This window comes from Arachis duranensis, chromosome 10 (genome assembly GCF_000817695.3).
Source record: "Arachis duranensis cultivar V14167 chromosome 10, aradu.V14167.gnm2.J7QH, whole genome shotgun sequence".
NCBI classification, from domain to species: domain Eukaryota; kingdom Viridiplantae; phylum Streptophyta; class Magnoliopsida; order Fabales; family Fabaceae; genus Arachis; species Arachis duranensis.
The window spans coordinates 16,945,370-16,958,808 of record NC_029781.3 but is presented as its reverse complement, the minus strand read 5'-3'; positions in this window follow the sequence as shown (position 1 = coordinate 16,958,808).

Genomic DNA, 13,439 nt, shown 5'->3' with positions numbered 1-13,439 from the left:
TTTAATTTTATTGATTAATCTTTATTTATGTTAATTTTTTACATAGTACCAATTAATTTGTTAATTGTTATATCTTTTTATTTTTAGGTTTAAATTTTGATTTGCAAACTTTTATGCTATGTTTGTTTGAGAGAAAAATGGAAGGAAAGAAAAGGAAGGAAAGAAAATGGGAAGGAAAATGATTATTTTCCATTGTTTGGTTTGAGAAGAAAAATTAAAGAGGAAAATAAATGGATGGAAAAAAAACTGGTGGGTCCACCAAATTTTTTTCTCTCCAACAATGGAAAGAAAATGGAGAGAAAACTAATATTTCTCTCTCTACTTCCAATATTACTCCTTCACTTTTTAAATATATATTATAATATAGGAGTAAAATTATCTTTTTATAATATTTATTTCCTTTTTATTTTCCTTCTATCCAAACACATCTAAAGAAAATAAAAATCCACTCAATTTTTTTTCTTTTCTTTCTTTTCTTTTTATTTCTTTCCTTTCTATTTTTTTCTTTCTCTCTATGTAAATATTAAAAGTGATCAAGAATAAGAGTTGAAGATTTCTTTATATCTAATATTGTAATATCTTTATTATGATGTTAAGTTTGTAGTAATCTAACACTTTTTTTTATTTTAAGTTATTTGAACTAATGATATTATATAAATTTTTATGTTTATATTTTAATTTATCTATAAATTTTAAATTTTTGTCTTAATTTAGATATGAATATGTAAAAATTAAAATATTTAATTTTTATAGAAATGAATAAGAGTGTGGCGAGTATTCGAAGAAACAGATTCGGATACTGCCTTTGAAGTATTGTTGGATGTAATTAGCTAAATTGACAGTTGTTGGAGTCAAAACTATTAGGCTGCGGCGTGGGTTAGTTATGTTGGACATGAGAGGAATATTTTTTGGACCAACAAATTAAATCTAGTAATAGAGATTAAGACACTTACTTAGAGTGAATTGGAGCCGTACTTTATATTTATAAGGACAAAATAATTTTTTTTCTGACTCCTTTAATACACCGTGAATTTTCTCTTTCTCTCTCTCGATATTTACACATTTTATTCATGGATATATTTATTTTTTGGGCCAAGAACATTTATTTGTTAAAAGGAAATAACAAATATTCAAGTTTGGATTAAAAACTTAAAATATTGAAAAAGAACTTAACATAAAATTTGTTTAATTATCTATTAAAAATTTGAAATTTATATTTAATTGTCGACTCAAACTCTATTTGGAGGATGGTGCAAAGTCGTTATGGATAAATAAATATCTAAAGTAATTAAAAAAAAGTGTTCGGTTGACTAAAACAAATTAATGATATTATAATAACAATTTAAAATAAAATATTTAGTTGTCTTTTAAAGATTTAAAATGTAAATTTAATTGTCAGGATAAAACTAAGATATTGCAAAATTTTAAACAATTTGGTTATTAATTTGAGCAAAAATATACTTAGTTGACTATTAGAATTAACTGAAAACTAAGATGCCTCTTCAGATTTTAATAATTGTTATATTATACCCTTATTTATTACTTTAAAAAACACAAATATCTACAAATTTAAGTTATACTTAGTTGTTTAAAATAAATGATTAAATTAGAACGGTTGTTGTTGTTAATAATAATAATAATAATAATAATAATAATAATAATAATAATATTATTATTATTATTATTATTATTATTGTTTAAATATTCTTTTTCTTCTTCACCAAAATACTTAATTTTTATTCTTCTTTTTTTTTCTGTTACACAATAATATCTGTTCTTTTTTTTCTTCTTCGTCGTCATAGAATCAAGAACAACAATAATGATGTAAAAACAAAGAGAGAAAAGAACAACAACAATTCATTAGAAGAGAAGAAAAAAAAGAGCAACCATCACCATCTATCTCAACTCAAAAAAAAAAAAATTCAATACCATTTACTGTCAGCATTCTCATTTTCTTTCTCCATTTTTCTTTTCTACTCAGAATAAGAAGAAACAGACGCAGAACAAGAATAAAATTAAACTAAAATCAAAATCAACAACAACAATAGAATCAAAATCAATGTAATTAATAAAATTAACAAATCAACAGTGTAATTAACCAAAAAAATAGAAGCAAAAGAATGAACAATGTAATTAACAAAATCAATAAATCAAAAGCACAATTGGAACCCTAAAGGAGCAGCGATGATTGGTGAGGAATAGCGGCATCTACATCAGTCCCAAATTCCATCAACGCCTCTCTCGAAGCAGCGGCAAGGACGCGAATCAGCAACGAAGAGCAGAGCAGCGGCGACACGCGAGGAGGAGGAGCATGGCGACGCGGCAAACTAGCGAGGAGGGGGAGCAGCAGCAGAACGCCAACGTGACAAACTAGTGAGGAGGAGCAAAATGGCGACGCGGCAGACATTCTCTCTCGTCGATCTGCTAGCATCAATGTCCGTCCTCTCCATCACAGGTAGTGTCGCCACCTTCCCTTCCCCCTTCTTTCCCCATTCTCTTTCTCCCTCTTGTCGTTCTCTTTTTGTTTTTTTCTTTTTCTTTTATAATTTTTTTATTTAGGGGTATTTTGGTCATAAATTATAAAATTTAAGTAAAAAGAACGATTTTAAAACAAAGTTAAACCTTAGGAATAATTTTGTATGCAAAAATAAAAAAAATAGGAATGAAAAAAGTTTTTGACTTATATTTTAGGAACCAAAATCGTACTTAATCCTTGTCTATAAATATTACCGAAAATATAAATATAAATGAGATAGGAGAATATGAATTACTATTAACGGTGGAATTAAAGTTTTTTTATTTAGAGTAACTAATGGATATACTAGACAATCTATTTAACTTAAGGACAACATTATTATTATGTACAAAAATATCAATATAATTTTACTGGTATTATTTACAAACTAGTTATTTATAAATGTTATAGCTATTGGTTTATTTTTTCAATTCTATTTGATTTGAAACAAATTTAAAAATTCATATTCAAAATACTCTTGATGTCCGTATATATTTCTAATTTATGTTCCACCATTTTTTTTGTTTTTATAAAATTAATTTTGTGTTTTTAATATATTATTTACCCTCTAATTTGTTTATGAGTAAAGTATCATTTTTGTCTCTAATATTTGGGATAAGTTTTAAAATTGTCCCTAACATTTCAATTGTTCTATGTAGGTTCCTAACGTTTCAAAATTGACTCAATGTTATCCTGTCTTTAAGGATCCGTTAACAGAATTGGCGGTGAGACAAAATTGAGACGATTTTAAAACGTTAGGGACTTAAATAGGACAAAAACGTTGGGGACAAAAATGATACATAGAAATAAATTTTAATTTTATCCTTCAATAATATCAATTTTTTACTGTACATAATATTCAATTATTTTTTAATCACATTTAAGTAAATTACAGTCAATCACATTAGTTTCATTCTAAATAAATTATTTTTTTATAATTTTACTCTTAAAGTAATGTAATTTTTTTATAAATAAATAAATTTTACACTTTCATTCCAAATAATGTAATTTTACTTTCATTACTTAATCACATTACTTATAAATTTTTTTTATAATTTACATTTTCATTCTAAATAAATTAATTTTTTATAATTTTACACTTAAAGTAATGTATTTTTTTATAAATAAATAACTTTCACACTTTCATTCTAAATAATGTAATTTTATTTTCATTACTTAATCACATTACTTATAATTTTTTTATTATTTTACACTTTCATTCTAAATAAATTACTTTATTTTTATAATTTACACTTAAAGTAATGTAATTTTTTTAGAAATAAATAACTTTTACACTTTTATTCTAAATAATGTAATTTTACTTTCATTACTTAATCACATTACTTATATTTTTTTAAATAAATAAATTTTTTTTATTTTACCCTTAAAGTAATGTAATTTTTTTATAAATAAATAAATTTATACTTTCACTCTAAATAATGTAATTTTATTTTTATTACTTAATCACATTACTTATAATTTTTTTTAATAAATTTACACTTTCATTCTAATCACATTACATTATTTATTTAGAATGAAAGTGTAAAATTTATTTATTTATAAAAAAATTACATTATTTTAAGTGTAAAATTATAAAAAAAGTAAATTTATTTAGAATGAAAGTAATATGATTAAGTGTAATTTATTTATATGTGATTAAAAAATAATTGAATACTATGTACAGTAAAAAATTAATATTATAGAAAGATAAAATTAAAATTTATTTCTATGTATCGTTTTTGTCTCCAATATTTTTGTCCTATTTAAGTCCCTAACGTTTCAAAAATCGTCTCAATTTTGTCCTGCCGTCAGTTCTGTTAACGGATCCCTAATAGTAGGATAACATTGAGTCAATTTTAAAACGTTAAGGATTTAAATAGGATGATTGAAACGTTAGGAACAACTTTGAGACTTATCCCAAACGTTGGGGACAAAAACGATATTTACTCTTTGTTTATTATATATTTTTTATTATTTTAATATTATTGTGGCCTTATTCATATCATTATATTTTTGAAAATAGAATCACTAAAAGTTAAATACTTTTAAAACATTAACTATAAAATTACACAACTAACATATATCTATTTTATTGGAAAATAAATAATTCAAAAATTAATGACTATAATATTATTTTGATAAAAAATAAATATAAAACAAAATATACGTTATTTATTTTAAAAAATAAATTATACTTAAATATTATAGATATTTATTTTTATTTTCATCTTTTAAAAGTATTACGTCAAAATATATATGAGAAAATATTCGATTTGTTTCTTGAAATTACACTCGAATTTTAATTTAGTCTTTAAAGTTCTAACTGTTTTAATTTAGTCTCTAAATTTGTCAAATTTTAATCATGTTAGTCTCTGTAGTGATTTTTGTCACAGAATCAATTAAAAAGTTTAAAACTAAATTGAGACAATTAAAACTTTAAAAAATAAATTGAGATTTGAGTGTAATTTTAAGGACCAAACCGAATATTTTCTCAATATATATCTAAATTTGACAAAAACTTTTATTTAATTACAAACACTGAAAATTTTGATAAATAAATTAACTTATTTTTTTATAACTATTTAAACTGTAAATATAAATAAATAATTATTATTTTTATTACCTTAACAATATATAATTGGATATATATGTAATATTAGCTTTAAGAAACCATGCCTTCCAAATCACTTTCGGTGGCACTGAGCACCGCATTTCACTATGGCAAAATGGCACTATTAATTTTTGGAGAATACTTTTTTTTGTAGATGAGAATACTTGTTTTTACTTAGTAATATTTTTGTCCACAGCATTACTACTAAAAGAACCATCAAAACTTAAATATGACATAGCCCAATCAATCTCAGTATTTGTAAAATAAATCAAAGGCCATGCCTATTAGTACAAAAAAAACCCATTCACTCCAACGGGTTTACGAAAAAAAAACCTATTCAATACCACTGTTGCTATTCAAGTCAAGCTTTATTGCTTCACTCTTTTATTACCTACTTTTTCTCTTTATAGGAGAGCACCTTTCCTCTCTACAGGAGAGTACCTACAGGGTTATTCCAATTGGGAAATGCTTCAGCAGAGGAGAGTACCTACAGAATTACTCTAATTGGGAGATACTTCAACAGGGAACAGGCATAAATAATTACATTAAATATAATATAAAATTTTAATTTTCTGTCACTTTCACTTTACAACTCAACATCTTTGATCACATATTCACCTTTTTCATTCAAACTAGTTTACCATGCTAGCCACAAATTAACGACCATATACATCCACCAGTAACACTGCACCAATAGAAGTTACACAAGATATCACAAAACATGCTAAATTTTGGAAGGGAGTTGATAAAAGCAAAAACAATGAATGTCAAACCAAAGAGTCAAAAGGAACACAAAGTAGACAGTATCAACTTAGTAGGACAAATCATATCAAACAAGAAAGTTCCATTTAGAAGCAGCAAAAATGCCATTATCTGGGAAACTCAAGAGTTTCCATTTCTGAAGTGAAACGTAACAAAGTTCTGATAAATTTCAAGGATATGTGGAGAGGTCTGCAAACTTTGAAAGGGGGCGATGGAGTATAAAAGGTCATCTTCTAAATCTCCAACTATGGTCACAGTATGAATCAATATCGGAGGTCACCCACCAATATATGGAGTTTTGGGTTCAGATACATGGGTTACCCTTGGAGAATATGAATAGTGAAACAGGCAGAATCATTGGAGACATGATCGGGATTGTTATTGATATGGAAGATCCGATGAAAAACCATGTGCTCATGAGAACTTTTTTAAGGGTAAGGGTAGCCGTGGATATTCTCAAGCCTTTACCCACAGGTTTCTATATGGCAAGGAAAAACCTCCCCAATATCTGCGTTCACTTTAAATATGAGCGCCTTCAAGATTGTTACTGCATGAACTGTGGGGTCATAGGACACAGCAAAAAAGAATGCAACAAAAAAATGACCATGACGGTGTGGAATTCAGATATACCCAGATATACCCATGGGCTAGGGGTAGAACAAGCCAAATCTTTGAATAAAGGAGAGGGAAGAATATGGAAGCAGAGCAAATCATAAGAAGGGGATGAAGAGACGGAGGCGCGTGACATCCAGGACAGCTATGAGAGAGTGGAGGAAATACAGGAATCTGCAGCCAGTGGAGTAGGTAGAAATCTGGAAGAGGGAAGGAAGAAAAAAGAAAAAAAGAAACATCCAAAAATTAGGAGCAATTAGAGCAAATGGATCCCAGAGCTGCAGAGCAGGTAGAAGAAATCCCTCTAAATTAGCTAAGAATGGCAGAAAATCAAGGGAATTACAACAAAAGAGTTGAGAAGATACTAGAGAAAATTATGATAGACTTAAATGAGATCAGGACCAGAAGAGGAAGGAATACTAATGGACCAGGCCCAATAAAAGAAGGAATAGAAGATAGATACTGGATCAAAAAACAACAAGGAAAAGAGAAAAGCATTAACCAAGAAGTAGGAAACCCAAACAATTTGGACCATACAAGCCTCATGAAAGTGGACCAACAAGATACAAAAAATGGCAGGAAAGACGAAGGATGTAGAAGGCAGTATAACAAAACGGAGGATGAATTGGGCCCAAAAGCAATAAGGGAGATTCTGATGGTCAGTTTTAGTGCTAAAAATACAACAAATGCAGCAGGAGGAACGGAACAAGAAAATAAAAGCAAGTCCTTAAAATCTAATGAGGACAGTAGGAAAATTTGGGCGCTCAGGAGAATGGAGGAAGAGAAAGATGGCATGGCAAAAGAGAAGAATTTAATCATATAAAGAGCAGCGAGAGAAGGCACATATTTTGTGGGCTAAGGAGGAGGATGAAGATAAAAGAGGAAAAACGGAGACACAAGCTTTGTATGTGATGCGTGAGCATCTTTTCTATCTTTTTCTAGTGAATTTGCATCTAATTTGTTGAGTTTAATCAAGAATTAATTATATTTTAGCCACTATGGATGCTATTTTGAGTTTTGTGCAATACTGCTTATTTTAGGTAGCATTCGGCTAGATTTGATGGAGTTTCTGCAGCATAAGGATCCAATGAGATGGCTGCGAGGAGCGACGCGAACGCGTGCCTGACTCATGCGCATGAGTTGGAGGTATCCATGGCGATGTGTGCGCGTGACTGACGCGCACGCGTGAATTGAAGATTTGCTCAGCGACGCGTCCGCGTGACCGACGCGTCCGCGTGATCAACGCGTCCGCGTGACTTGCGAAGAAGATCAGCGACGTGTTCGTGTGACATGCGTCACGTGCAGAAAAACGCTGGGGGCAATTTCTGGGCTGTTTTGACCCAGTTTCCAGCCCAGAAAACACAGATTAGAAGCTGCAGAATGGACAAATCCAGTGATCCCCACCCATCAGCTGAAGACTTGTTAATTAATTCGAATTTAAATTCAAAATCTTATTGTTAGGAAAAGATATTATTTTTAATTTTAGATAATTATATTTTAAAAAGGATTAGTTATAAAAATGGATCTGATGCCATCAGATGGTAACTCGGTACATTTTACCAGAATCTTTATTTTCTTCTCTGAACCATGAACAACTAATCCTCCATTGTTAAGGTTAGGAGCTGTGTCTATTTGTATGGATTGATTTTATTGCTTTTTCTATTTTAATTTATGCATGGATTTATAATTTAAGAATTATTTTTGCTCTTTATTTTATGAATTTGGGTGGAACGGAAGTATGACCCTCTTTCTATTTGAGTTTTGTAATACTTGGAAAAGTTCTTTACTTGAACAATAGCTTGAAAATAATTTCTCCTAAATTTTAATTATTTAGATTTAACGGGATACGTGATATATAATCCCCTTATTTTTGGTAATTAGAATTTTTGTGGCATATAAACTGGAATTTGAACTGCACCCTCTAATTGGAATTAATTGACCAAGGAATTGGATGTTGATGAATTTTAGAGGAGACTAGAAAGGTCTAAGGAATTAGGGTCTAGTCGCATATAGTTTGCCATAAATTAAATCCTACATGATTAAAATAGTTAGTAAGAAAAGTTAATCCGGAAAAATAGATAACTCTGAAACCTTAACTATCTTCTCCATATTTTATTCCCAACTTAATTATTTGTCTATTCTTTTGATATTCTGAGTTCGAACTTAAACCTTTTGAATATCTCAAAACCATTTTATACTTGTCTAACTAAGTAAATCATTTAACCATTGTTGCTTAGACCATCAATCCTCGTGGGATCGACCCTCACTCACCTGAGGCATTACTTGGTACGACCCGGTGCACTTGCCGGTTAGTTTGTGGTTGTAAATTTCTGCACCAAGTTTTTGGCGCCGTTGCCGGGAAATTGATAGTGATTAACAATTATTAGTTGTTTAATTGCTTAGATTAGGCATTTTATCTATAATTTTATTAAAATCTATTTTTAATATTTTCAAAAAAAAAGAAAAAAATATTTTAACAGCATTAATATTTTTGGTAATTTCTGAAATTAAGTTTGGTGTTACCCAATTGATTTTATTTTAATATCTCCCTGTTATTTTTCCTGTTAATTTTTGAATTTTTTATTTTATTTTTATTTTATTTCTTTACACAGGTTACCTCACAGGGACTTCTCTGCACTTTAACTTTATTTTTTTTATTTCTTTACACAGGTTACCTCACAGGGACTTCTCTGCACTCTGACGTAGAGATTCCCAATTTTTTTCTTGTTTTCTGTTTGTGTATGCGCAGGAACAGAGATAAAGAACATCTCTTAGACTTTGATCCTGAACCTGAAAGGACTTTTAGGCGACGTTTACAACAAGCAAGACTTTACAAGGCTACAGAATCCATTATGGATCCCAATGATGCTGATAATGCCAATGTGGCAAACCCGAATGGGAATGAACAACAAAGGAGAGTACTTGGCTCTTTCTCCGCTCCTACAGCAAATCTATATGGAAAAAGCATTGTGGTGCCTCCTATAGCTGCAAACAACTTTGAGTTGAAGCCACAACTAGTCACCCTGGTGCAACAAAACTGCCAGTATCATGGTCTTCCCCACGAAGACCCAAATCAATTTATTTCCAATTTTCTGCAAATCTGTGATACTGTGAAGACGAATGGAGTAAACCCAGAGGTGTACAAACTCATGCTCTTCCCGTTTTCTCTAAGGGATGGAGCAAATTTATGGCTAGATTCTCAACCCAAGGAGAGTTTGGATAATTGGAACAATGTGGTTACTGAGTTTCTCACTAATTTTTCCCACCAAAGAAGCTAACTAAACTTAGGGTGGAGGTTCAGACTTTTAGACAGAAGGATGGTGAAACTCTGTATGAAGCTTGAGAGAGATACAAGCTACTGACTAGGCAATGTCCTCCGGACATGTTCTCCAAATGGACTCAACTAGACATCTTTTATGAAGGCTTGGGTGAAATATCCAAAATGTGCTTAGATAATTCTGCAGGAGGATCATTGCACAAGAAGAAGACACCAGAGGAGACTATTGAGCTTATTGAATTGGTTGCTAGCAACCAATATTTATACTCATCTAACATGAATCATGTGAACTATGAGGCTCCTCAGAAGAAGGATGTCATGGAAGTGGAAGCTCTTAATGCTATTCTTGCTCAGAACAAGCTTATGTTTCAGCAAATAAATCTGCTTACTCAACACATGGGTGGCATGCAAGTCTCAGCTATCAACATCCAAAATCCACCTCAAGAGATCTCCTATGACATGGGAGGAAATTTAGTGCAAAATGATCATTATGATTATGCTCAATCCTCTTCTGAATAGGTTAATTACATAGGGAGTGGTTCTCGAAATTCCAATAATGACCCCTATTCTCAGACATACAATCAAGGATAGAGAAATTACCCAAATTTTGGGTGGAGAGACCAACCTCAGAGACCTCAGAATTTCAACAATAATTCTCAGGGCGGCTTCCATCAGAATAATTACAATAACCACCAATCTCAGCCTCAGCAGGCTAACTCTAAATCCAAGGAAGATTCTAAGGTTATTATTTATACTGATCATGCTGCTTTGAAGTACCTTCTAACCAAACAGGATTTTAAACCAAGATTAATCAGATGGGTGTTGCTCCTTCAGGAATTTGATATTGAGATAAAAGACAAGAAAGGGTCAGAGAATCAAGAAGCTGACCATCTTTCCAGAATTGAGCCTGAAGTAGGAGTACAACCACCCACACTTGTGACTGAGACATTTTCGGATGAGCAATTATTCCTCATTCAGCAGGCACCATGGTTTGCAGACATTGCAAATTATAAGGCCATAAATTTATCCCAAGGGAGTACATTAGGCAACAAGTGAAGAAACTATTGACTGATGCAAAGTACTACATTTGGGAGGAACCATACCTTTTTAAAAGGTGTTCAGATGGAATCATCCGGAGATGTGTCCCAGATGAAGAAAAACAACAGATTCTTTGGCACTGTCATGGTTCTGAGTACGGAGGCCACTTTGGTGGTGAAAGGACAGCTATAAAGATCCTTCAGAGCGAATTTTAATGGCCGACTCTCTTCAGGGATTTAAGAGCATTTGTAAAGCACTGTGACAGATGTGAAAAAGCCACGAATTTCTCTGCCAACCATGAAATGCCACAGTAGGGGTTTCTTGAGGTTGAGTTGTTTGATGTGTGTGGTATTGATTTCATGGGACCTTTCCCACCCTCACATTCAAACAACTATATTCTAGTGGCAGTTGACTATGTGTCCAAGTGGGTGGAAGTTGTGGCTTTGCCCACCAATGATGCCAAAGTGGTAATGAACTTTCTTCAGAGATATATCTTTAGCCAGTTTGGTGTCCCAAGGACACTCATTAGTGATGGAGGAAGCCATTTCTGTAACAGACAGCTGAACTCTCTTCTACAGAGATATGGAGTCCGTCATAAAGTGGCAACCCCCTATCACCCTCAAGCAAGTGGACAATTTGAAGTTTTCAACAGGAAACTTAAGAGGATTCTAGAGAAGACCGTCAGTGTTTTAAGAAATGACTGGTCTTGGAAGCTTGATGATGCTCTCTGGGCATACCAGACATCATACAAGACTCTCATTGGCATGTCCCCTTATCAGTTGGTCTATGACAAAGCCTGTCACTTGCCAGTTGAGTTGGAGCATAAAGCTTACTGGGCAATCAGGTATCTGAATCTTGATTCCGAAGCTGCAGGAATCAAGCGAATGCTTCAGTTGAATGATCTTGATGAATTTAGATATTCAGCCTATGAGAATGCCAAGCTCTATAAGGAGAGAACCAAGCTACTGCATGACAAAAAGATTGCCATCAGAGCCTTTGATCCAGGACAAAGAGTACTTCTATATAATTCAAGGCTCAAATTCTTTTTCGGGAAGCTGAAATCCCGATGGTCAGGACCATTTGTGGTTACCAGAGCTTCACCATATGGTCATGTGAAAATATAGGAAGAGAATTCTGACAGGAAATTTACAGTGAATGGCTAGAGGTTGAAGCACTATCTTAGAGGCGAGATTGATTGCCAGAGGTCCACTCATCTGCTGAACTAGCAGAACTGACTGTCAAGCTAGTGATGATAAAGAAGCGCTTGTCGGGAGGCAACCCGATAATTTCGTATCCTTAGTTATTTTTCGTAATAGTAGTTTTCTTACTTATTTGATTTTTATTGAGTTTTCACTATTTTTCTGATCATGCATCTATTTTTGAACAGGAACCCTGCCCCTTTGACATCTCTTCATCTGCAAAGAATTGTCGATGTGAAAACACAGAGACAGAGACAAAAGGCTGATCTTTCAATAGGAAAAAGAGTGGATCCGCAGGGTACCAACCATTTCTTTTTTTTTCTTTGAATTATACAAATTCAGGATTGTATCCCGGAATACACTTTTGCTTCCAATAGTTTTTTTTATCAATTCCAACAAAATTTACTATTGTTTACCTTGCTCAAATTTATCAAAGAATAACTCTGGTTATCAAATGATTGAACAACCGGGAGCAATTTACTTACGATACTTAGTTGACATTCATAAAAAGTATCTAATGAATTATGAGTTAGAAACATGTGAAGTGTATGGCTAACCCAATAACGAAAGTTTCGTAAGGGAACTGGAGCAGGCTACCATGAGACAAAAGATCTTCTTTCTAAAGAGATTCGATTCGGGGGTATGTTTGGGGTTGGTTCATTTATTTTCAATTTTAAATAATGAAAATATCAGTCTAGGCTATATTTCTGAAAAGGTTCAACATACTCTTTATATATATTTCTACCACAGAGAAATAAAAAATGCAAGTATAAATTCTTTAATTAGACTTTTTTTAACTTTAATATTATTGGTTTTGAGGGGTACGATTAGAATAGAAGTTAAAAATTGAAGGAAACCTTATTTTCTTCCATTAAAATGGATCCGAGATTAAGTTGAAGGAATGATAAATATGAAAATACGGGCCTTATGGAAAAAAAAAGAAGAGCACCCGACGTGCAAGCGTCGCTGACGCGTACGCGTTAGATGGGTGTGCGTGAAAAATAAATTTGAACAGAGGGTTACACAGGAGTGGCGCAAGAATGATGCCTCTAGCACAAACAAATCCATGCATACGCGTATCCCACGCGTGCGCGTCATTTGTGATTTTTGTCATTCACGCGAGCGCGTTATTGATGCGTACGCGTGACCTACAAAATCGATGTAAAGGAGTGTTTGGGTAGAGAGTTGTGCTGGCTTGGGGCTGGAATCGTGCTAGAGGCACAAATTTACTCACGCGTACGTGTCCCTGATGCGAGCGCGTCATTTGCAAAAATGGTCCTCCACGCTGCACGCGCACGCGTCGTCTGAGAATATTGGTTCCCAAGATACGCGAACAGAGAGTTGTGCGTGCGCGAGGTTGGCTTCGCGCGAATCGCACAAAACCCATGGCACGCGGACGCGTGCCTTACGCTAACGCGTCATTAA